The sequence below is a fragment of the Arachis ipaensis genome, chromosome B6 (assembly GCF_059453495.1).
Source record: "Arachis ipaensis isolate K30076 ecotype BB chromosome B6, ASM5945349v1, whole genome shotgun sequence".
Lineage (NCBI taxonomy): Eukaryota > Viridiplantae > Streptophyta > Magnoliopsida > Fabales > Fabaceae > Arachis > Arachis ipaensis.
Window position 1 is genome coordinate 84,809,272 of NC_142441.1, and position 24,921 is coordinate 84,834,192.

Below are 24,921 nucleotides of genomic sequence, written 5' to 3' on the forward strand. Positions count from 1 at the left end.
TTTTATTTTTTTATTTTATTTTATTTTTTTTAATGCACATGATAATTAAATCACTTAGATTTTCTTATGAGCATGCTTCCCAAATTTTATTTTATTCCTTTTAACTTCTCTACCTTTTGTTTCTATCATCCAAGTTCTCAAAAGGTTTCCCACATTTAACTCTATTTATAATTTTCTATCTTAAGCTAACCAAGGATTCACTTGGGATTTTCCTTTGTTTTTCTACTTAAGGCTAGTAATTTGGCTAAATAGAATAAAGGGGTTTTGAAAGGCTCAAGGGGGCTAACAAGGGCAATGTAAAAGGTAGGCTAATTTGGGGTGAGTGAGCTAAAATCAAATGATGGCCTCAATCATTCTCTTGGTATGTATCTATTCTATATTCTATAATTGGACATATAGATTAAAGCAAAGTAAAGAACATCAGAATAAAAAGAAATGTGACACACAAAAATGAAATTATGGTTTGAATGCAACCATACAATTTAAGCTCAAGACTCACAGGCTGTGTGTTCTCTAACTCAAGCATCATATATCATTCATATATTGTATGCAGGTTTAGTTAAAAATTCCCATTATTCTCTTGAAAAAAATTATTTAGGGTAGCTTTTAAAGTTTTAATGTTCCTCCTTGATGAAATGTTGTCAACTAACATGTAATGCTATATATACAAGGTGTGGGTTGTTTTGATTCTGTTAAAGTTTCTAGTTTACTTCCTTTTTATATTTTTCTATTTAAACTATACTATCTTATGCTAAAAAGGGTAAACTATACTAATTAATCCACTAATAAATCAGAATTGCAAACTAATCTAAATAACTAAACTAAACTAAATAACTAAAATATGAACAAAAAATGCAAAATGCAGAAAATAGAGTAAAATACACAAGTAGCAATGTATAAGTACTCAGAAAATAACAGTAAAAGAAAAAGAGAAAAATACAGAAAAAATATCCAAAATAAAAGAAAAAGTATGTAGTGGTTCCCCAAAATAAACGCCAGAGATGGCGACCTCCCCACACTTAAAATGAAGCATCGTCCTTGATGCCCAATCAAGACTGGTGTGAAGGAGTGTCATCAATGGTAGGGATGGTAGCTGGGGTCTCCGTGGCGGTGGTGGGCTGAGGGTCTGGCTGCTGTGGAGGTGGGACGGACTGGAGCGGGATCTCCGGATCTGCAGCCTCTATCTGGGGCATAACCTCCTGATGCGGGGCAGCCTGCTCTGTGGCTGCCTGCTGATGAGTCTCCGCCTGGGAATGAGGCTCCTCCTCGTGCGCATCCTCCTCCACGTGCTCATCCTCTGATGGCTCTGAAGGGGTGTCGGGCTCGGAGGGGATGTCAGCACCCTGTCTGATCATCAGCTTCAGATGGGAATAGCGTCGCCTGCTGCGGCGCTCTAATCTCTCATACCGGCGCCTGTTACGGCGCTCCATCTGATCAAGCTGGCGGAATAGACGGTGCATGAGGTGATAGACCGGCTCAGAGGCGGGTGGAGGTGCAGTGGTGGCAGCTGGGGCAGCTGGGGCAGCTGTGGAAGAAGAGGGTCCAGCAGACGGAGGGGCTGTCTCATCAGTAACAGTGACAGGTGGTGGTCTGTAGCCCAAAGCAAGGAAGTTCCTGCTGTGCGGGATGATCTTCCTGCAGTCCGCTGCTGGTGGTCTCTCATCGGCATCCTCCCAAGGCACATCAGCCTGACGGCCTAGCCGTGTAACCAGGTAAGGAAAGGGGAGGGTGCTTCGTACGTGGGCCCTGGCCATATAATGCCGGATAAAACGAGGTAAGTATATGTCCTTACCCTCCAGCACACACCAAAGGAGGGTGATCATGGTAGCCGGGATCTCCGTCTCGTGAGTACTCGGCATCACAAAATTACTCAAGATCTGATGCCATAGTCGAGACTCATCGTTCAAGTACACTCTCTTGATCCCTCTAGGCATAGTGGTGTTCTGACCCATCTCCCAAGCAACAGCAGGGTCGAGAGCTATCCGTGCCTTTACGGCATCCCAGTCAAACTGCATCTGGCCCATGTCCTCCTCAGCCTGTGCAAAACCATCTGATGCCAGGGCATCTTGGCCAGTTTCACTGACCTTTTCTTTACTGTTTTTAGGTTAGTTTCATGCATTTCTTTAGGAAATAAGCTACTTTTGGGTAGATATTCACCTATGCCTTGATTCAAGCATACATTGTGCATTTTACATAATTTCATGAGGATTTTGCATAAGTTTAGTGACAAATATTATGTTGCACTACTCATGACTTGGACTAGAGCTTTGATGCACTTTATTGCTTGATTTCAGGATCAAAAGGAAGCAAGAAAACGGGAGGTAACTTGCAAGGTTAATAAGAAAAGTGATTGCCAATAACACTCTCAAAAAGCCATCAATGCCCACGTTAGAGAGTCACGTTAACTAAGTTAACGTGAACTCTAACATGGAGAAGAGAAGTTGAGCCAACGTTAGTGACACTTAACATTGTCACTAACGTTGGCAATTACTCATAAGTGGCCACATTAGAAGCCACGTTAACCTAGTTAACGTGGCCTCTAACGTTAAGGGTGGAAGAGAAGCCAACGTTAGTGACACTCAACATTGTCACTAATGTTGGCCTATGATGCAAAGCACCACGTTAACTCCCACGTTAACTTGGTTAACGTGGGAACTAACGTAAGGGATGAAGAGTTGTCGACAACGTTAGTGACACTCAACATTGTCACTAACGTTGAAGCAACCACACAACCCCCAAGAGTCACATTAACTTCCACGTTAACTTGGTTAACGTGGAAGCTAACGATGAGGAATGAAGGATGAGCCAACGTTAGTGACACTCAACATTGTCACTAACGTTGGGATGGCTAAGGATGGCCACGTTAGAAGCCACGTTAACCTAGTTAACGTGGACTCTAACGTGAGACCTAGGGGCACATAGGAACGTTAGTGACAATGTTGAATGTCACTAACGTTCTCGAAGGATGGCAAAGGCCACGTTAGAAGCCACGTTAACCTAGTTAACGTGGTCTTTAACGTGAAGCAAGAAGGGGCACACTGGAACGTTAGTGATAATGTTGAGTGTCACTAACGTTCTCGAAGGTTCACAAGGCAACGTTAAAAGCCACGTTAACCTAGTTAACGTGGGTTTTAACGTGAGGCAAAGGGGTGCATTGGAACGTTAGTGACAATGTTAAGTGTCACTAACGTTCTCGAACTTATATTCTCACTAAATATTAACACCCCTAACGTCCTAAACTAAAGTCTCCGCCCACTTCGCACTTTCTCTCTGCAAGTAAAGCCACGCCCAAATAAAGAAAGGAACTGCTTCAAACTCAAGATCCAAAGGCCCAAGACTTGAAGAATCACACTAGAAGCTGAGAAGAGTAGTATATATAGGAGTAGCTTTGAATTGAGAAGAAGTTCTGGAGGCTGGGAAAAAGAGAACTACTCTCTGTATTTTACCTTCTTTGCAATTTCTAGTTTTATGATGTATTCTCCATCTTTGTTTTCATTTTCAAGAGCTATGAACAACTAAACCCCTTTCATTGGGTTAGGGAGCTCTGTTGTAATTTGATGGATCAATACTAATTTTCATTATTCTTCTTCTATCTTTCCTCTTGATTTTACTTGAAAGCTTTCGATCTTCATCTAATTGAGTAGTTATCTTGGAAGAGAAGCTATTAAAACTTGGATCTCTTTTGAACCTTGAAAGAGGAATGAAGAGATCAAGCTAGAAATGCTTTCTCATGCTGGACCAAATTGGGTTTGGATGGGTATGTGACTATAACCCTCTCAATACTTGATTTGGGAAATGCATGTGGTATAATCAGTGACAATACTTCATCTCTTCTCATGAGCAATTGACCAAGGAATTGGCTATTGATCAAGATTTGAGAGATTGAATTGCAAGAAATTGTAATTCAATCACTTAAGATTGCCAAGGAGATCAATGAGTGCATTGATTGAGGAAGAGATGAAAATGAACTTGATCCGGAGAATTGCAACATCTCCTAAGCCCAATGAACTCCCCATCTCTGATCTTACCCATTCTCTTTAATTTCTGCCATTTACTTTTATGAGCAAATCCCCCATTCCCATTTACAATTCTGCATTTTATTTTCAGTCATTTACTTCCAGTCCTTTAATTCTAGCATTTACTTTTCTGTTATTTACATTCCCGCCATTTTATTTTCTTCAACTCTTAACCCAAATTCTGGATTCGCTCAACTAGAACATTCTTCTAATTAAAGTTGCTTGATCAATCAATCCCTGTGGGATTCGACCTCACTCTATTGTGAGTTTTTACTTGACGACAACTTTGGTACACTTGCCGAAGGGAGATTTGTTGAGAGACAAGTTTTCCGTGCATCAAGTTTATGGCGCCGTTGCCGGGGATTGATTGTGCATCAACAATGATTAAATTGGAAGATCACTAAATTGAGCATTTTTATTTTGTGAATTTCATTTTCTGTTTGAGTGATTTACTTTTTGTTTTAGTTAAACTTCTTCCCTTCACCCTCTACTCTATTGTTTTTCTTTGTTATTTTCAATTCTGTTTGCTAACCCACTAACTGTTTGATATATTGCATCACCCACAACTAACAGTAATTCTGACACAAATACTGTCTGCACCTATTTTCTTTGCTTGTACTTGTTGGTTGTATGACAGGGAGAAAAAGTGGGGCTTCAACTTCCTTTGATTCTGAACCTGAGAGAACCTTCCTTAGACTAAGGAGGGAGGCAAAAGAAAAATGTGTAGTTGGTGCTGAAGAAGAGGAGGAACACTTTGAGGAATACTTTGAAACTAACATGGAAGAAAACATGGAAAATCATCATGAAGAAGAGACTCACAACCATGGCAAAGGAGGTGGAGCAAATCATGCTGGGGAGGATAGAAGAGTTTTGGGCTCTTACATTAATCCAAACCCAGGCAATTGTGGAAGTAGCATCCAAAAGCCAACAATCCATGCCAACAACTTTGAACTTAAACCACAGTTCATCACCCTTGTTCAGAACAACTGTTCGTTTGGAGGAGGTGTTCAAGAAGATCCCAATCAACATTTGACCACCTTCCTGAGAATATGTGACACAGTGAAATCTAATGGTGTACATCCTGACGCCTATAGACTGCTCTTATTTCCTTTCTCACTCAGGGACAAAGCAGCCAAGTGGCTGGAATCTTTCCCAAGGGAGAGCTTGACAACTTGGGAGGATGTGGTGAACAAATTCTTAGCAAGATTTTACCCTCCTCAACGAATCAATAGGCTGAGAGCTGAGGTTCAAACTTTCAGGCAACGAGATGGTGAGACTTTGTATGAAGCATGGGAGAGGTTCAAGGACTTAACAAGGAGGTGTCCACCTGACATGTTCAACGAATGGGTCTAGCTGCATATTTTCTATGAAGGGCTCTCTTATGAGTCAAAGAAGGCCGTGGACCATTCATCTGGAGGATCCTTGAACAAGAAGAAAACCGTTGAGGAAGCCATAGATGTTATTGAAACAGTAGCAGAAAACGACTACTTCTATGCTTCCGAAAGAGGGAACACAAGAGGAGTGATGGAGCTAAACAATGTAGATGCTCTGTTGGCCCAAAACAAGCTCATTACCCAGCAGCTGGCTGACCTCACCAAGAAGATGGAGAGGAACCAAGTAGTAGCAATCTCATCTTCATCAACAATCCAAGGAGTGAATGAAGAAGCAGAGGGGAGTCAGGAGCAAGCCAACTACATTGGGAATTCACCAAGGAAAAACTATGATCCATACTCCAAGACCTACAACCCTGAATGGAGAAACCACCCAAACTTTGGGTGGAGAAGTAAGCAAGATCAAAACCAAGACCAGAGGACATCTCAACACCCCCACAACAACACTTCTCCACACACTTATCAAAACCAAAACAGCACATCTGCTCCGAACCACTCATCAATTGATGACAAGCTCTCTAAGATCGAAACCTTCATTGAAGGAATATGCAGAGACATTCAAGACAGTAAAGCATTCAGAGAGGAAGTGCAGTCAAACATGCAGAATCAAAATGTTGCCATCACAAAACTAGAAACACAAATCAGCTATCTATTTAAGCAGCTTCCTAACCACAATTTTTGCTATGATGCCCATTCAAGCAAAAGGGAGGAGTGTCAAGCTATCACACTTAGGAGTGGGAAGGAACTGAAGGAACATCCCCAAAAAACACAAGAAGAAGGCTCAAATGAAAAGGGAGAAGAGCAAGATGGAATGCAAACCCCCACGCCAAGTCTGCAGAAAGAAAAAAAGATACCCCAACTGAACATCTCAAGAGCTCCATACCCCTAGCTATTGAAGAAAAAGGAAGATGACAACCAGTTCTTGAGATTTTTGGAAATCTTCAAGAAGCTACAAATCAACATACCATTTGCTGAAGCCATAGAACAAATGCCACTTTATGCCAAGTTTTTGAAGGAGCTAATGACTAAGAAGAGAAGCTGGAAGAACAATGAGACTGTGATACTAACTGAAGAGTGCAGTGCTATCATTCAGCATAAACTACCTCAGAAACTGAAGGATCCTGGGAGTTTCCAGATCCCTTGCATTATAGGAGAAATCACAGTAGAAAAGGCTCTTTGTGACTTAGGGGCCAACATCAATTTGATGTCAGTAGCTATGATGAGAAAGATGAAAATTGAGGAGGCTAAACCAAAAAACTGGCTCTACAACTGGCAGACCGGTCGTTCAAATTCCCTCACGGGATAGTAGAGGATTTACTAGTAAAAGTAGGAGATTTCATATTCCCAGCAGATCTTGTGGTACTGGACATGCAGGAAGACGCCAAGACCTCCATCATCTTGGGAAGGCCATTCTTGGCCACTGCTGGAGCTGTCATTGATGTTCAGAAGGGTGACCTCACCCTGAGATTACACAATGAAAAGATGACATTCAATGTGTTCAAGGCCATGAGTTATCCACCGGAACAATTGGGGGAATGCATGAGGTTAGATGCACTTAAGGATGAAGTGGAGGAGAATTTTGAAGAAGATGAACCTGAAGAGAACGAGAGATTGGTAGAGGAAGAATCTGAATCAAGTGAAGAGGTAGCTACAGCAAAAATACGTATACCAGATGCACCAAAGGAAGGGAACGAAAAATCAGAAGCACCCAAACTTGAACTCAAAGCATTGCCACCCACTCTCAAATATGTATATCTAGGAGAAAATGAAAACTACCCAGTGATCATAAATTCATCCCTCAGTCAAGATCAAGAGGACGAACTACTCAATGTGCTGCGGGAGCATAAGGATGCCATTGGATGGACCCTTGCTGACTTGAAGGGAATCAGTTCAACCATATGCATGCATAAAATACTGTTGGAAGATGATGCCAAGCCATCGATTCAATCCCAAAGAAGGATGAACCCAATCATGAAGGAAGTGGTACAGAAAGAGGTTATGAAGCTTTGGCAAGGAGGGGTCATATACCCAATTTCGGACAGCCCTTGGGTTAGCCCCATACATGTTGTGCCAAAGAAGGGAGGGATCACTGTGGTTACCAATGAGAAGAACGAGCTCATACCTACAAGGACCGTCACAGGATGGCGGATGTGCATAGACTACAGGAAACTCAATGAGGCTACACGAAAGGACCATTTTCCCCTTCCATTCATGGATCAGATGTTGGAAAGACTTGCAGGGCACGCATATTATTGTTTTCTCGACGGTTATTCAGGATATAACCAAATAGTGGTTGATCCAAGAGACCAAGAGAAAACCTCATTTACCTGTCCGTATGGAGTGTTTGCCTATAGGCGCATGCCATTTGGATTATGTAATGCCCCTGCAACTTTCCAACGCTGCATGCTTTCTATCTTTTCAGATATGATAGAAAAATTCATTGAAGTTTTTATGGATGATTTCTCGGTATTCAGAGATTCTTTTCCTAGTTGCCTACATCACCTCGCCTTGGTATTGAAAAGATGCCAAAAGACCAATTTGGTCTTGAACTGGGAAAAATGCCACTTCATGGTGACAGGAGGAAGAGTCCTTGGTCACAAGGTCTCTCACCAAGGCATTGAGGTTGATAGAGCTAAAGTAGAACTTATTGAAAAACTACCCCCACCCAGTGATGTCAAGGCAATTAGAAGTTTTTTAGGGCATGCTGGTTTTTACAGAAGGTTCAACAAAGATTTTTCAAAGATAGCCAAGCACTTAAGCAATCTCCTTGTATCTGATACACCATTCATCTTTGATGAAACATGCATGCTAGCATTTGCACATTTGAAAATGAGGTTATCCTCTGCTCCTATCATTTCCCCATCTGATTGGAACCTACCATTTGAATTGATGTACGATGCATCTGATTTCGCAGTTGGGGCAGTGTTAGGACAAAGGAAAGATAACCTAGTTCGTGTGATATACTATGCTAGCAAAGTCCTTAATGAAACTCAAAGAAATTATACCACTACTGAAAAAGAGTTGCTAGCAATAGTTTTTGCATTTGACAAATTTAGATCATACCTCATTGGTGCTAAAGTGATTGTTTTTACAGATCATACAACACTTAAATATTTGTTTGCCAAGCAAGAATCAAAGCCAAGACTAATAAGGTGGATCTTACTTTTGCAGGAATTCGATATTGAAATCAGAGACAAGAAAGGAGTGGAGAACAAGGTGGCAGATCACCTATCCAGAATCCTTCATGATCAAGGTGGAGAGAATGATACAAATGTGAACGAGCTCTTCCCTGATGAGCAATTGATGACAGTTCACAAAGCACCATGGTTCACAGATATTGCAAATTTCAAGGCAACTGGGGCATTACCCCCAGGGATCAATAAACATCAAAAGAGGAAGCTCATGAATGATGCAAAATACTTTGTCTGGGACGAGTCATATCTCTTCGAGAAATGTTCAGATGGAATTCTTAGAAGATGTGTTTCAGAAGAGGAAGGGAGAGAAGTCCTGTGGAACTGCCACGGTTCATGCTATGGCGGGCACTTTGGAGGGGACAGAACTGCAGCAAAGGTGTTACAAAGCGGATTCTTTTGGCCCACCTTTTTCAAGGATGCCAAGGAACTAGTAAAAAGCTGCAATGAATGCCAAAGATCTGGAAACTTGCCCAAAAAAAATGCCATGCCACAAAATTTCATCTTGAAACTGGAACTGTTTGATGTGTGGGGAATTGATTTCATGGGACCATTCCCAACCTCATATGCAAATAAGTACATCCTGGTAGCAGTGGATTATGTTTCCAAATCGGTAAAGGCTATTGCAACCCTAACTAATGATAACAAGGTAGTCATGAACTTCCTCAGGAAGAATATCTTTAGCCGGTTTGGAGTCCCAAGAGCTCTCATCAGTGATAGAGGGAGCCACTTTTGTAACAAACCACTAGAAGCTCTCCTCTTATGATATGGGGTAAAACACAAAGTAGCCACACCTTACCATCCTCAAACAAGTGGGCAAACTGAGATATCCAACAGAGAGCTGAAGAGGATCCTGGAAAAGACTGTGGGCGCTTCTAGAAAGGATTGGTCGAAGAAGTTGGATGATGCTCTTTGGGCATACAGAACAGCATTCAAAACTCCACTTGGAATGTCTCCATATCAACTAGTCTATGGGAAGGCTTGTCACTTACCACTGGAGCTGGAACACAAAGCTCTTTGGGCTATCAAGATACTAAATTTTGACAGCATTGCTGCTGGAGCAAAAAGAATCTTGCAGCTGCAAGAGATGGAAGAATTCAGGTCACAAGCCTATGAAAACACTAAGATGTATAAAGAAAAAGCATAGAGAAAACATGACATGCATCTGGCACCTAGAAGTTTCGAAAAAGGGCAGCAAGTACTCCTTTACAATTCTAAATTAAGGCTGTTCCCAGGAAAACTCAAGTCAAGGTAGTCCGGACCTTTCATGGTTACAAAAGTATCACCATATGGCCACATCGAAATCACGGATGAAGGTTCAGAGAGAACTTTTACAGTGAATGGACAAAGACTCAAGCATTACCTGGGCAACATGGGGGAAAACCCCAGAGTAAAGTACCATCTCAAGTAATGAAGGACTCGTCGAGCTAGCGACGATAAAAGAGCGCTCTGTTGGGAGGTAACCCAACCTCAGGTAGTTTCACTTTCATCTTTATTTCAATAAAAATCACAAGTTGTTTCCCTTGTATTGTAAGGAGATAAGTTTGGTGTTCCACACCAGAACAATCCAAGAGTGGTAGTGTAGTTCTAAGTTTGGTGTTCCACTAAAAGACATTGGTTAGAATTACACTCCACTCCAAAAGAACATTGCTAGCTCCATCCAATCAAGAGAAACCACTTAGATGTAGTTAGACTATAGGTGATCATTGCTTTGTTGATAACAAGATATGAGGGTCTCTGCATATATGCAATGTTTTGTACTGGGCAAAGAACTAAGTTTGGTGTTCACACACCAAATTGAGTTCAAGAGGCACAAGCATACATGTAAGCTAACTATGTCTCAAGTGCTTTGGGAACAAGCAACTTCCAGTAACCTTGCAGGAATCTTATAAGGAAATGGTGCACCTTCACCCAAAGAAGCGAGGCAGCAAAAACTAGGATGATGACAAAGAGAGAGGGGGACCAGAGATCATCACCAGAAGGTTGTATTGTTACCTAATTCCATTGTACTCAGAATTGTTGAAAGTTGGAAGTTCGAATGCACTTTTGATTTGTAGTTACTCGTAGTTGAACCCTTTTTAAATTCTGTCTTTTAAGTTCTGAATAGGTCTATGCACACTAGTCTTTATGTTACTGCACCATCACTTAACTTGTATGCTTGTTCCCTTTGAATCAAATGAAAAGAGACTGAGTGTTTTTAAAAGACCAGAGTAGAGTTCATATTGTGGAAGTGCATTCATGAATCTTTGGGGTAGTCATAAGTTAGCTAAGTTGGTTCAACCACAAGGCTGGGATGACAATTATATGGCCTGGATACTTTGCTTGGATACACTCATGAGATTAAGTTAATAACAAGATCCTAAGAAGAGAAAAGGGAAAGAACTAGAAGTGAAAAACAAAAGAAAAAGAGTAAGCAATAAGGCTAGGCATCAATAGTTTTAATCTTGAGGCAAGTGTCTGTGGTGCTCCTGTGTGAGGGATCTACTTGGATGAATAAGCTCTTAGGGGTGCCTTATCACTTGGTAACTTGGGTTAACTAACTCGGGATTATCAGCTGAAAGTCCACTATCAAGAGTAACCTTCACTACAGAGCATTTAGTAACCCAAAGAGGTGCTGAACACCAAGGTCTCAAGAAAAGAAAATAAACAAACTATATGCCTGTGGTATGTATGTATGGGGGATAGGCTTAAGGGAGTAAGTCCTTAGGGGTGTCTCAACACCTAGCACCTTGAACCAACTGGTTCGGGAGTGTTGGCTGAAAGCTTATCTTAAAGAGTTGCCCCCTTACAGAGCACTTAGCCTAAATAACACAAACAACCCTTGAAATAACAATAAAAGGATCAATGAATAAAAGTCTCATGGGATATAAACAAAGTAGGTGTTTTAGGACATGATAAAGGTCTGAAAGCTAGTAATGGAATGAACCTAAGTTGCTATGCATGAAACCACCATAAAATTAGTAACATGACTTCCACAAGAATGACTCATTCCTCTGGACATTCCATTCATCATTCTCTTGTTCCAGTACTTGCTTAGGGACAAGCAAGCTTTAAGTTTGGTGTTGTGATGCCAGGGCATCTTGGCCAGTTTCACTGACCTTTTCTTTACTGTTTTTAGGTTAGTTTCATGCATTTCTTTAGGAAATAAGCTAGTTTTGTGTAGATATTCACCTATGCCTTGATTCAAGCATACATTGTGCATTTTACATAATTTCATGAGGATTTTGCATAAGTTTAGTGACAAATATTATGTTGCACTACTCATGACTTGGACTAGAGCTTTGATGCACTTTATTGCTTGATTTCAGGACCAAAAGGAAGCAAGAAAAAGGGAGGTAACTTGCAAGGTTAATAAGAAAAGTGATTGCCAATAACACTCTCAAAAAGCCATCAATGCCCACGTTAGAGAGTCACGTTAACTAAGTTAACGTGAACTCTAACGTGGAGAAGAGAAGTTGAGCCAACATTAGTGACACTTAACATTGTCACTAACGTTAGCAATTACTCATAAGTGGCCAGGTTAGAAGCCACGTTAACCTAGTTAACGTGGCCTCTAACGTTAAGGGGGGAAGAGAAGCCAACGTTAGTGACACTCAACATTGTCACTAACGTTGGCCTATGATGCAAAGCACCACGTTAACTCCCACGTTAACTTGGTTAACGTGGGAACTAACGTAAGGGATGAAAAGTTGTCGACAACGTTAGTGACACTCAACATTGTCACTAACGTTGAAGCAACCACACAACCCCCAAGAGTCACGTTAACTTCCACGTTAACTTGGTTAACGTGGAAGCTAACGATGAGGAATGAAGGATGAGCCAACGTTAGTGACACTCAACATTATCACTAACGTTGGGATGGCTAAGGATGGCCACGTTAGAAGCCACGTTAACCTAGTTAACGTGGATTCTAACGTGAGACCTAGGGGCACATAGGAACGTTAGTGACAATGTTGAATGTCACTAACGTTCTCGAAGGATGGCAAAGGCCACGTTAGAAGCCACGTTAACCTAGTTAACGTGGGCTTTAACGTGAATCAAGAAGGGGCACACTGGAACGTTAATGATAATGTTGAGTGTCACTAACGTTCTCGAAGGTTCACAAGGCAACGTTAAAAGCCACGTTAACCTAGTTAACGTGGGTTTTAATGTGAGGCAAAGGGGTGCATTGGAACGTTAGTGACAATGTTAAGTGTCACTAACGTTCTCGAACTTATATTCTCACTAAATATTAACACCCCTAACGTCCTAAACTAAAGTCTCCGCCCACTTCGCACTTTCTCTCTACAAGTAAAGCCAAGCCCAAATAAAGAAAGGAACTGCTTCAAACTCAAGATCCAAAGGCTCAAGACTTGAAGAATCACACTAGAAGCTGAGAAGAGTAGTATATATAGGAGTAGCTTTGAATTGAGAAGAAGTTCTGGAGGCTGGGAAAAAGAGAACTACTCTCTATATTTTACCTTCTTTGCAATTTCTAGTTTTATGATGTATTCTCCATCTTTGTTTTCATTTTCAAGAGCTATGAACAACTAAACCCCTTTCATTGGGTTAGGGAGCTCTGTTGTAATTTGATGGATCAATACTAATTTTCATTATTCTTCTTCTATCTTTCCTCTTGATTTTACTTGAAAGCTTTCGATCTTCATCCAATTGAGTAGTTATCTTGGAAGAGAAGCTATTCAAACTTGGATCTCGTTTGAACCTTGAAAGAGGAATGAAGAGATCAAGCTAGAAATGCTTTCTCATGCTGGACCAAATTGGGTTTGGATGGGTATGTGACTATAACCCTCTCAATACTTGATTTGGAAAATGCATGTGGTATAATCAGTGACCATACTTCATCTCTTCTCATGAGCAATTGACCAAGGAATTGGCTATTGATCAAGATTTGAGAGATTGAATTGCAAGAAATTGTAATTCAATCACTTAAGATTTCCAAGAAGATCAATGAGTGCATTGATTGAGGAAGAGATGAAAATGAACTTGATTCGGAGAATTGCAACATCTCCTAAGCCCAATGAACTCCCCATCTCTGATCTTACCCATTCTCTTTAATTTCTGCCATTTACTTTTATGAGCAAATCCCCCATTCCCATTTACAATTCTGCATTTTATTTTCAGTAATTTACTTCCAGTCCTTTAATTCTAGCATTTACTTTTCTGTTATTTACATTCCTGCCATTTTATTTTCTGCAACTCTCAACCCAAATTCTGGATTCGCTCAACTAGAACATTCTTCTAATTAAAGTTGCTTGATCAATCAATCCCTGTGGGATTCGACCTTACTCTATTGTGAGTTTTTACTTGACGACAACTTCGGTACACTTGCCGAAGGGAGATTTGTTGAGAGACAAGTTTTCCGTGCATCACCATCTGGCTGATCGGACTTAGCTAGGAGCTGGAGAATGGTCTCTATGGCTTCCTCTGTGACCAGAATTTGCTTTCCCCTCAGGTTCACTGCATCAAGGGTAGTAAGGTAGTAGTTGCAATAGAATTCCTTGACCCAAGATGCATTAACCTCTGTCAGTGGTCTCTCCAGAAAGAACCAGCCCCGTTGCTTGATTTGCTCAGTAGTGTACTGCTGGAGGGCCTCTGGAATCTTCAAGGTACGTTCCAGGTATAGGTTTTTGGAGTTTGCAAAAGCCGGGTACTTCAGTTCACAGTACCGGTTTGCAAATTTTATAGGATCATTTGCAGGAAGCAGCTGGTTAGCTTTCTCCTGCGATGTGAAGTTCTTCTCCCGCCATGATGAATCGTGCATTAGAGCAATGATGGACTGGGAGGAATCTCCTCTCTTGCGCTTGCCAGTGGCCTTGCCTTTACCTTTCCTCTGTGAGGCAGATATCTTGAAAAATAGAAAATCAGGAATGGATAAAAAATAGGAAAGCAAATAGGTAATTTAAACAAAGGGAACTCAAAGCGGTAAGGGAGGAATAGAATAAGGAAAATGAGTATATGAAATGTGATTGAATTTATGTTAAATGGAAAAAAAATAAGCAATATGCCATGGTTAGAAAGTTAGAGAAAAGTGAAAGTAATCAGAAAAGAGATCAAAAGGGTTAGTATGGTTAGGATTTGAAAAAGAAATTAGTAAATTAAAATTAGTGAGTTAGGAAGGTAAATGGCATAGAAAAAATTCCATATAACAAGAATTCATAGGTAAGAATAGAAGTACTCATAATTGAACAAGCAGTTTATGAACCAGGAAATCAAAAGGGTGAGAAGGTCTGCCATAGCATTCATGTAGTGGTTTGGGTAAAGCAGAGCAAAACAGATTTCAGAAATGCCAAACCAAAACATGAATGAAAACAAATTTAAAAAAATTTAGGCAGCATTCCGGCTAAAATTGGATTGTCCCGGAAAATAAACAGCAATTTAATCAGTTCATATGAATTAAAAAAAAATCAAGCTGCATGTACATAGATATAAAATGAACATAAAAACTCAATGTAAACAGCAGCAACATACAAGAAAGCAGCATATGAATCATGATTATAGCAGCAACAGATTTGCACATAGGATAAAACAGAAGTAAGAACAGTGCAAGTAAATAGACCTAGATCCACTAACCACAGCTTAAGCTACCTAACAACCTGAAAATCCACTACAACATGCAAGTCTAGCTATCCTAATTATGAACATAAACGGAAAAAATATAGAAAAATAACAAACAGATAGAAAGGGCTGCGTATTGCAGAACCTGGTAAGCGGAAGGGGTGGGACAGGGAAGAAGGTGGCTGCGGCGACGTCCGGCGCGGTGGTGGTGCACGGCGACGTCCGGCGCGGTGGTGGTGCACGGCGACGCGGTGGTAGCAGCGGAGGGGGTTTAGGTTAAGTGTTGGAGGAAGAGGATAGGGGTGGGAGGTGGGGGTTGGGGTTGCTGGCTGAAGGGGTGGGGCGCGGTGGATGGCCGTCGGTGGTGGCCGGTGGTGGCGGCGAGCAGCGGTGGAAAGGGGAGGAGAAAGGAAGAAGGAAGGAGAGAGAAGGGGAGGGGTTGGTACGGTGGTGGTGGCGGGTCGGCGGCGGCGTCTGGGGGATGGTGCGGTGGTGGCTGGAAGGTGGTGGGTGGTGGTTGGAGGGAGAGGAGGCAGAGAAGGGGAAGAGGGTTGGGGGTGAGGGCTGCGCAACTGATAGGGTTCGCGGGCTGAGGGGGGTTATATTTTCGAATCCACGCGGCCGCGTGGGGCACACGGTCGCGTGGTTGGGACGAGAATGGGAGTGACGCGATCGCGTGGGGTTCGCGATCGCATGAGAGGGGGGAAAGAAGGGTGACGCGATCGCATGGGTCGCGCGATCGCGTTGCTGGAAGTCGTGCTAAACGCACGACTCCAGCACCGTTTTAGCGCAACTCTCTGTCTCCTTTTGGGGTGATGTGCAATCCATGCGACGCGATCGCGTCGCTCACGCGGTCGCGTGGGATTGGTATTGGGTAAGTGACGCGATCGCATGGGGCATGCGATCGCGTGGGCTAATTTGTGCGAATCGCACAAGGGCCGCACGATTCCAGCCCAACTTTGTTTACTTTGGATTCTTACGCCGATATATATATCACGCGGCCGCGTGGGTCACGCGGTCGCATGGGTGGTGTTTTTCGCGATATGACGCGATCGCATGGGGCATGTGGTCGCGTCATGCAAACCCCTTTTTTTTTATATGCATGAAAAGTGCAGAATGCAATGACTATCATGGATGCTTATGCATGATTCCAGGTTTAATAAATTAAAAAGAAAAAGAAAAAATGAAAGCAATTAACAAGAAATAAATTGAAAAAGAAGCGACCATACCATGGTGGGTTGTCTCCCACCTAGCACTTTTAGTTAAAGTCCTTAAGTTGGACGTTGGAAGAGTATCCTGTTATGGTGGCTTGTGTTTAAATTTGTCCAAAAATCTCCACCAGTGCTTGGAATGCCAATAGCCTCCGGGGTCCCAAACTAGGCATGTAAAGCTCCTGCGCAACTTTAAACAGATATCCAGCCTCCCAGGATGACGAATATCAGAACATAATCCATGATCCCAAGCTGTGTTTTTAGATCCGCCTCCGTTTTGATTTGTAAGTTTCCATTCGGGCAGGTTAAAGAGTAGAATCTCACCGTGGCGACCAAATGTTCTCCGTGATCCATGCAATTGAGCACGATACCAATCCGTGTACTTCGAGGTGAAGCGTGGAACCTTATTAAACCTGGTGCACCAGCTCTGAATACGAGCCATTTCCCTCTTACTCTTAAAGCTGCAGAGAGCTCTAAGTTGGCCATCTGTTTCAAGCAAACCATATTCAAGCGAATAAGTAAAATTATAAGTTAAGGATTGTACCCACTTGAAGCTTGTATTGGGTGGTAATGGCCTTGGGATAGGTGTTTTTGGCGGTTCTGCGGGTTCTATTTCCTTGTGCTCTTCTGTGAATTCTTGCACTTCCTTGCAAAGATCTTCAATTGTATCTGTATCCTGGTCAAAGTCTTCTATGTCTTCCTCATCACTCGAGTCATAGATTGGAGGTTGAGAGAAATCTACCTCCGCATCATCTTCATATTCACTTGGGGAAGATTCTTCGATCTCAGAGAATTCACTTGCGGACGCAAGTTCATCTCTAGGAGAACTAGACTTGTGACTATCATCATCAAAGAAATTTGCTTCTTGGATTATTCCGTCTGATTCTTCGTAAATGACTTGCCTTGGAGATTGTACGGTATCCTCCTTAGCATAAACTGTGGCATCTTGGACGGAGTTTTCCTCAATTCTGGATTCCCAAGGAAGTTCAACATCGCCTAGATCTTCAACCAACTCTTCTTCTTGAACAATGACAGCTTCTTCCACTTGTTCTAGTACGAATTCATTCTCTGTCTTGTCCACTGGAGTCTCTAGTATTTTCTTCATGCTACGCTCTTCATCAGGCTGTCCATATAGAACTGTGGTTGATCCTTGTATATTTGAGTGCCTAGTGGCCCATTGAATTAGTGCTTGCTCCAGTTGTTAAATGGTTGTTTGAAATTTAATCATTGTTTCTTTTAGGCGATCCTTTGCTTTGTGGTTTGCCAGACTTGTACATGATACAAAGAAAAGTGGTGATAATTGGGAACGATTGGATTGGTATTGGGGTAAGGAAGAAACATATGATGGCGAATGGTGAAGTGAAGCTTGTGAGTATGGTGGTTCGAGGTTATGTTGAAAGGATGGTTCATATGCACGGGGTGGGGCTTGTTGGTAGTTACAAGGTTGTCCACCATGTCTTACAGCTGGGTATGCACGGTAGAATGGTCCTTGTCCAGGATATCTCGGAGGGTGTTGCTGCCTAAAGGGTTGATTAGATCCTCTTGGCTCCATCCATCCTTGATTGGTTTGACCTTGATGCACATTCCTGCTATAACTTCTATTTCCTTTAACAATATTAGAACCAAACTCAAAGCGAGAGGGGTGAGAGTTCATAGTAGCAAATAAAGATAAAAAGGAAAAACAAAAGTAGATAAACAAGCAAAAGAAAAAATATTTACAATATCCAATAATAAGGCACACGTTAGCAGTTCCCCGGCAACGGCGCCATTTTGACGTCGGGTTTTCTACCAGTAAAGAAATTCATAGAAACGGTTGCGTTGTAGATATAGTTTCTAAACCGGCAAAAATCCCTTCGTACAAACGTGTTGGGTGTCACAAGTAACAAACCCCTTTAAAAATTTTTAACCGAGTATTCAAACCTCGGGTCGTCTTCTCAAGGAACTGCGAGGAAGTATGTTCTTATTATTGGCTATAAAGGTTGTAATCGGGGTTTAGAAGGTGAGAAGCAAGTAATTTAAATGACGAGTGAATTAAATGGCAAGTAAAAATAAATAATAACTGTAAAACAACTTTTGGCAAGGTAAGGGAAATTAGAAGTCCAACTTAGTTACCCTTCTCAACAATAATGAAAGTTGTATCTTAATTCCACTTGGTCAACCTTTACCAGAGCAAAGGAAACTCAAGGGACTAATTAAATTGACCTTTGAATCCTAATTGTTTCCTAAGAAAAGGTTGGGATTATTTAAGTTCAGCTCAATTAGCAAGATAACGATTATCAATTATGTTGAGTTAAATAACTGTTGAGTTACTAAATTCTTAACCAGAACCAAAAGGGGAAAAGTAAAATTGCTGGAATGATAAAGAGATCCTTAGATGGGGAGCAATGGTAACTTAAATCAAAGAGAACAATCATATACTGAAAATACCTCAATTATCATTAATTCAATTAGAAATCTGTAACATGGAATAATTCATAAATTATAATAATCAATTCAAATGTTGGAATAAATAAAAGTAAAACTAAAAGAACATGAAACCTGGATCCAGAGTTACTCTTAAAACAAGAAGAAATCCTAAATCCTAAAAGAGAGAGAGAGAAGATCTCCCTCTCAACTAAATCTAAATCATTGAAAGATGAAAATATGCGAGCTCTCTTTGAATGGGTGCATTCCCACACATTATAACCTCTGGTCTATGCTGTCTGTACTTGGATCTGGGCCAAAAAGGGCTTCAGAATTCGCTGGGGGCGTATTCTGTAATTTCTGGTGCGTGGCCTCTGTCACGCGTCCGCGTGGGTCACGCGGTCGCGTCATTTGGAGCTTTTCCTTGCCACACGGTCGCGTCAGTCATGCGACCGTGTCATGTGTATTCTGCTTAAGGCGCGCGGTCGCGCCAGTCATGCGGCCGCGTCGCTGCTGATTTGTGCTTGGCACGCGATCGTGTCATCCATGCGATCGCGTGGATACCCGTTTCTTTAAAGCTCCATTTTGCTTCCTCCTTCCATTCTAGTATGTTTCCTTTTTCATCCTTTAAGTCATTCTGCCTTAGAAAATCTGAAACTACTCAACACACTAATCACGGCATCGAATGGAAATAAAGGTAATTAAAATAATTAATTTTTAAAGCTTAGGAAACATGTTTTTCACAACATGACATAATAAGGAAGGGAAAGTAAAACCATGCAATTAATGAGAATAAGTAGGTGAAGAGTTGAATAAATCACTCTAATTAAGTATAAAAGAACTCATGAAACATGGGTTTATCAACATTAAATTCAGAATATCAGAAAGCAAGCAGTAAACAAGTTGTGAATAATATATGGAGAAACAGTTAAGGCTTCAGAGTTATCTATTTTCCGGATTGACTTTTCTTACTAACTATTTTAATCATGCAAGATTTAATTCATGGCAAACTATATGTGACTAAATGGTGCGTGGAAATCGTGACGGTTCATTCCTTGGTAACGGCGCTGAAAACTTAATACGCACGTTTATAATCTTAGTTCTTTGTCACAACTTCGCACAACTAACCAGCAAGTGCACTGGGTCGTCCAAGTAATAAACCTTACGTGAGTAAGGGTCGATCCCACGGAGATTGTCGGCTTGAAGCAAGCTATGGTCACCTTGTAAATCTCAGTCAGGCGGATTCAATTGGTTATGGTGAATTGATAATTAAAATATAAATAAAATGTAAAATAAAGATAGTTATACTTATGTAATTCATTGGTGAAAATTTCAGATAAGCGTATAGAGATGCGTTCATTCCTCCTGAACTTCTACTTTTCTATTGTCTTCATCCAATCATTCATACTCCTTTCTATGGCAAGCTGTATGTTAGGCATCACCGTTGTCAATGGCTACATCCTGTCCTCTCAGTGAAAATGGTCTAATGCGCTGTCACTGCATGGCTATTCATTTGTCGGTTCTCGATCATACTGGAATAGGATCCATTGATCCTTTTGCGTCTGTAACTACGCCCAGCACTCGCGAGTTTGAAGCTCGTCGCAGCCATCCCTTCCCAGATCCTACTCGGAATACCACAGACAAGGTCTAGACTTTTCGGATCTCAAGAATGGCCGTCCATGGATTCTAACTTATACCACGAAGACTCTGATTAAGGAATCCCAGAGATACTCATTCAATCTAAGGTAGAACGGTAGTGGTTGTCAGGCACGCGTTCATAGGTTGGGAATGATGATGACTGTCACGATCATCACATTCATATTGAGGTGTGAATGAATATCTTAGAATCGGAATAAGCTTGAATTGAATAGAAAAACAATAGTACTTTGTATTAATTCATGAGGAACAGCAGAGCTCTACACCTTAATCTATGGTGTGTAGAAACTCTACCGTTGAAAATACCTAAGAACAAGGTCCAGGCATGGCCGAATAGCCAGCCTCCCAAGGAGGGTTCAATCATCAAAACATGATCGAAAGATGATCCGAAGATGTAAATACAATAGTAAAAGTCCTATTTATACTAAACTAGTTACTAGGGTTTACAGAAATGAGTAAATGATGCAGAAATCCACTTTCGGGGCCCACTTGGTGTGTGCTTGGGCTGAGCATTGAGCTTTACACGTGTATAGGCTTCTCTTGGAGTTGAACGCCAATTTGTAACCTGTTTCTGGCGTTTAACTCTAGAATGCAACATGGAACTGGCGTTGAACGCCCGTTTGCATCGTCTAAACTCTGGCAAAATATGAACTATTATATTGCTGGAAATCCCTGGATGTCTACTTTATAACGCAATTGACAGCGTGCCATTTGAAGTTCTGTAGCCCCAGAAAATCCACTTTGAGTGCAGGGAGGTCAGAATCCAACAGCATATGCAGTCCTTCTTCAACCTCTGAATCTGATTTTTGCTCATGTCCCTCAATTTCAGCCAGAAATTACCTGAAATCACAGAAAAACACACAAACTCATAGTAAAGTCCAGAAATGTGATTTTTATTAAAAACTAATAAAAATATACTAAAAACTAACTAAATCATACTAAAAACTATGTAAAAATAATGCTAAAAAGCGTATAAATTATCCGCTCATCACAACACCAAACTTAAATTGTTGCTTGTCCCCAAGCAACTGAAAATCAAATAAGATAAAAAGAAGAGAATATACTATGAATTCCAAAATATCAATGAAACTTAGCTCCAATCAGATGAGCGGGACTAGTAGCTTTTTGTCTCTTGAATAGTTTTGGCATCTCACTTTATCCATTGGAGTTCAGAATGACTGGCATCTATAGGAACTTAGAATTCATATAGTGTTATTGATTCTCCTAGTTCAGTATGTTGATTCTTGAACACAGCTACTTTATGAGTCTTGGTCGTGGCCCTAAGCACTTTATTTTCCTGTATTACCACCGGATACATAAATGCCACAGACACATAATTGGGTGAACCTTTTCAGATTGTGACTCAGCTTTGCTAAAGTCCCCAATTAGAGGTGTCCAGGGTTCTTAAGCACACTCTTCTTTTGCTTTGGACCTCGACTTTAACCGCTTAGTCTCAAGTTTTTACTTGACACCTTCACGCCACAAGCACATGGTTAGGGACAGCTTGGGTTAGCCGCTTAGGCCAGGATTTTATTCTTTTAGGCTCTCCTATCCACTGATGCTCAAAGCCTTGGATCCTTTTTATTACCCTTGCCTTTTGGTTTTAAGGGCTATTGGCTTTTTGCTCTTGCTTTTTGGTTTAAAGAGCTTTTGGCTTTTTCTGCTTGCTTCTTTCTTTTTCTTTCTTTTTTTTTCGCTATTTTTTTCTCTTTTTTTCCGCTATTTTCTTTTTTCTCTTTTTTTTTTGCAAGATTTTTTATTCACTGCTTTTTCTTGCTTCAAGAATTATTTTTATGATTTTTCAGATTATCAAATAACATTTCTCCTTTTTCATCATTCTTTCAAGAGCCAACATACTTAACATTCATGAACAACAATATCAAAAGACATATGCACTGTTCAAGCATTCATTTAGAAAACAAAAAGTATTGTCACCACATCAAAATAATTAAACAAATTTCAAGGATGAATTCGAAATCATGTACTTCTTGTTCTTTTATTTTTAGAACATTTTTCATTTAAGAAAGGTGATGGATTCATAGGACATTCATAACTTTAAGGCACAGACAATTAGACACTAGTGATCATATAGTAAAGACACAAACATAAATAAAACATAAAGCTCAAAAATCGAAAAACAGTAAAATAAATAGACAAGGAGATTAAGGAATGAGTCCACCTTAGTGAGGGTGGTGTCTTCCTCTTCTTGGAGAACCATTGGTGCTTTTGAGCTCCTCTATGTCTCTTCCATGTCTTTGTTGCTCCTCCCTCATAGCTCTTTGATCTTCTCTAATCTCATGGAGAATGATGGAGTGCTCTTGGTGTTCCATCCTTAGTTGTTCCATGTTGGAACTTAATTCTCCGAGGGAGGTGTTGATTTTCTCCTAATAGTTTTATGGAGGAAAGTGCATCCCCTGAGGCATGTCAGGGATTTCATGGTGGGGAATTTCCTCATACAATTGTTAATTCCATGATCTCTTGTTTGCTCCATCCTTTTCCTAGTGATGGGCTTGTCCTCTTCAATGAGGATGTCTCCCTCTATGTCAATTCCAGCCGAATTGCATAGGTGGCAAATGAGGTAAGGAAAGGTTAACCTTGCCCAAGTGGAGGACTTGTCAGCCACCTTGTAAAGTTCTTAAGGTATAATCTCATGAACTTCCACCTCCTCTCTAATCATGATACTATGGATCATGATGGCTCGGTCTATAGTAACTTCAGACCGGTTACTAGTAGGAATGATTGAGCGTTGAATGAACTCTAGCCATCCCCTAGCCACTGGTTTGAGGTCATGCCTTCTTAGTTGAACTGGCTTGCCTCTTGAGTCAATTTTCCATTGAGCTCCTTCCTCACATATGTCTATGTGTACTTGGTCTAACCTTTGATCAAAGTTGACCCTTCTTGTGTAGGGGCGTGCGTTCTCTTCCATCATTGGCAAGTTGAACGCCAGCCTTACATTTTCTGGACTGAAATCTAAGTATTTCCCCGGAGCCATGGTAAGCCAATGCTTCGGATTCGGGTTCACACTTTGATCATGGTTCCTAGTGATCCATGTGTTTGCATAGAACTCTTGAACCATCAACATCCTGACTTGTTGAATAGGGTTGGTGAGAACTTCCCAACCTCTTCTTCGAATCTCATGTGGGATCTCCAGATACTCATTTTTTTTTCGCTTGAAAGGAACCTCAGGGATCACTTTCTTCTTGGCCACAACTTCATAGAAGTGGTCTTGATGGACCTTTGAGATGAATCTCTCCATCTCCCGTGACTCAGAGGTGGAAGCAATTGCCTTCCCTTTCCTCTTTCTAGAGGTTTCTCTGGCCTTAGGTGCCATATATGGTTATGGAAAAACAAAAAGCTATGCTTTTACCACACCAAACTTAAAATGTTTGCTCGTCCCCGAGCAAAAGAAGAAAGAAAGTAGTAGAAGAAGAAGAAGAATGGGGGAGAGGGAGAGGGGTGTGTATTCGGCCAAGGGAAGAAGAAAGGGTTGTGTTGTGTGAAAATGAAAAAGAAAAGAGGGGTTTATATAGGGGTGGGATGGGAGTTAGGGTTCGGCCATTAGGGTTGGGTTTGGGAGGGAAAATAGTTTGAATTTTGAAGGTAGGTGGGGTTTGTGGGGAAGAGAGGATGGATGTGAGTGGTGAAGAGGTGATGGGAAAGAGAATTATAAAAAGGAGTGAAGAGGAGAGAAGAAGTGGTGGGGATCCTGTGGGGTCCACAGATCCTGAGGGGAACCTATGGGGTCCACAGATCAAGTGGGGTCAAGGACTTAACATCCCTGCTCCAATTAGGCATGTAAAATGCCCTTGCTGTGCAATCCTGGCATTTAACGCTAGACTGCTACTTGTTTCTGGCGTTAAACACCCAAATGTAGCCTGTTTCTGGCGTTTAACGCCAGGCAGATGCTTGTTTCTGGCGTTAAACACCAGCTTGGTGCTTGTTTCTGGCGTTTAAACGCCAGACTGCTCTCCTCCAGGGTGTGCTGTTTTTAATGCTGTTTTTCATTCTGTTTTTTATTTTTCATTAGTTTTTGTGACTCCACATGATCATCAACCTAATAAAACACGAAATAACACAAGAAAAATAAAATAGATATAATTAAATAACATTGGGTTGCCTCCCAACAAGCGCTTCTTTAATGTCAATAGCTTGACAGTGAGCTCTCATGGAGCCACATAGATGTTCAAAGCATTGTTAGGACCTCCCAACACCAAACTTAGAGTTTGAATGTGGAGGTTCAACACCAAATTTAGAGTTTGACTGTGGGGGCTTTGGTTGACTCTGCAGTGAGAGAAGTTTTTCATGCTTCCTCTCCATGGTTACAGAAGGAGATGCTTGAGTTTTAAAAACAAGGTTGTCCTCATTTAGTTGAAGGGCCAACTCTCCTCTGTCCACATCAATCACAGCTCTTGCTGTGGCTAGGAAGGGTCTTCCAAGGATGATGGATTCATCCTCTTCCTTTCCAGTGTCTAGGATTATGAAATCAGCAGGGATGTAA

General features: G+C 41.2%; 1 non-coding gene across 1 annotated transcript; it reads right to left on the minus strand.

The window, feature by feature from the left end:
* Positions 1-5,246: 5,246 nt before the first annotated feature.
* On the minus strand, positions 5,247-5,350 carry LOC148561600 (small nucleolar RNA R71). Its single transcript, XR_015886645.1, has one exon. It is a non-coding gene; the product is annotated as a small nucleolar RNA R71 (small nucleolar RNA).
* Between the last annotated feature and the right edge of the window lie 19,571 nt (positions 5,351-24,921).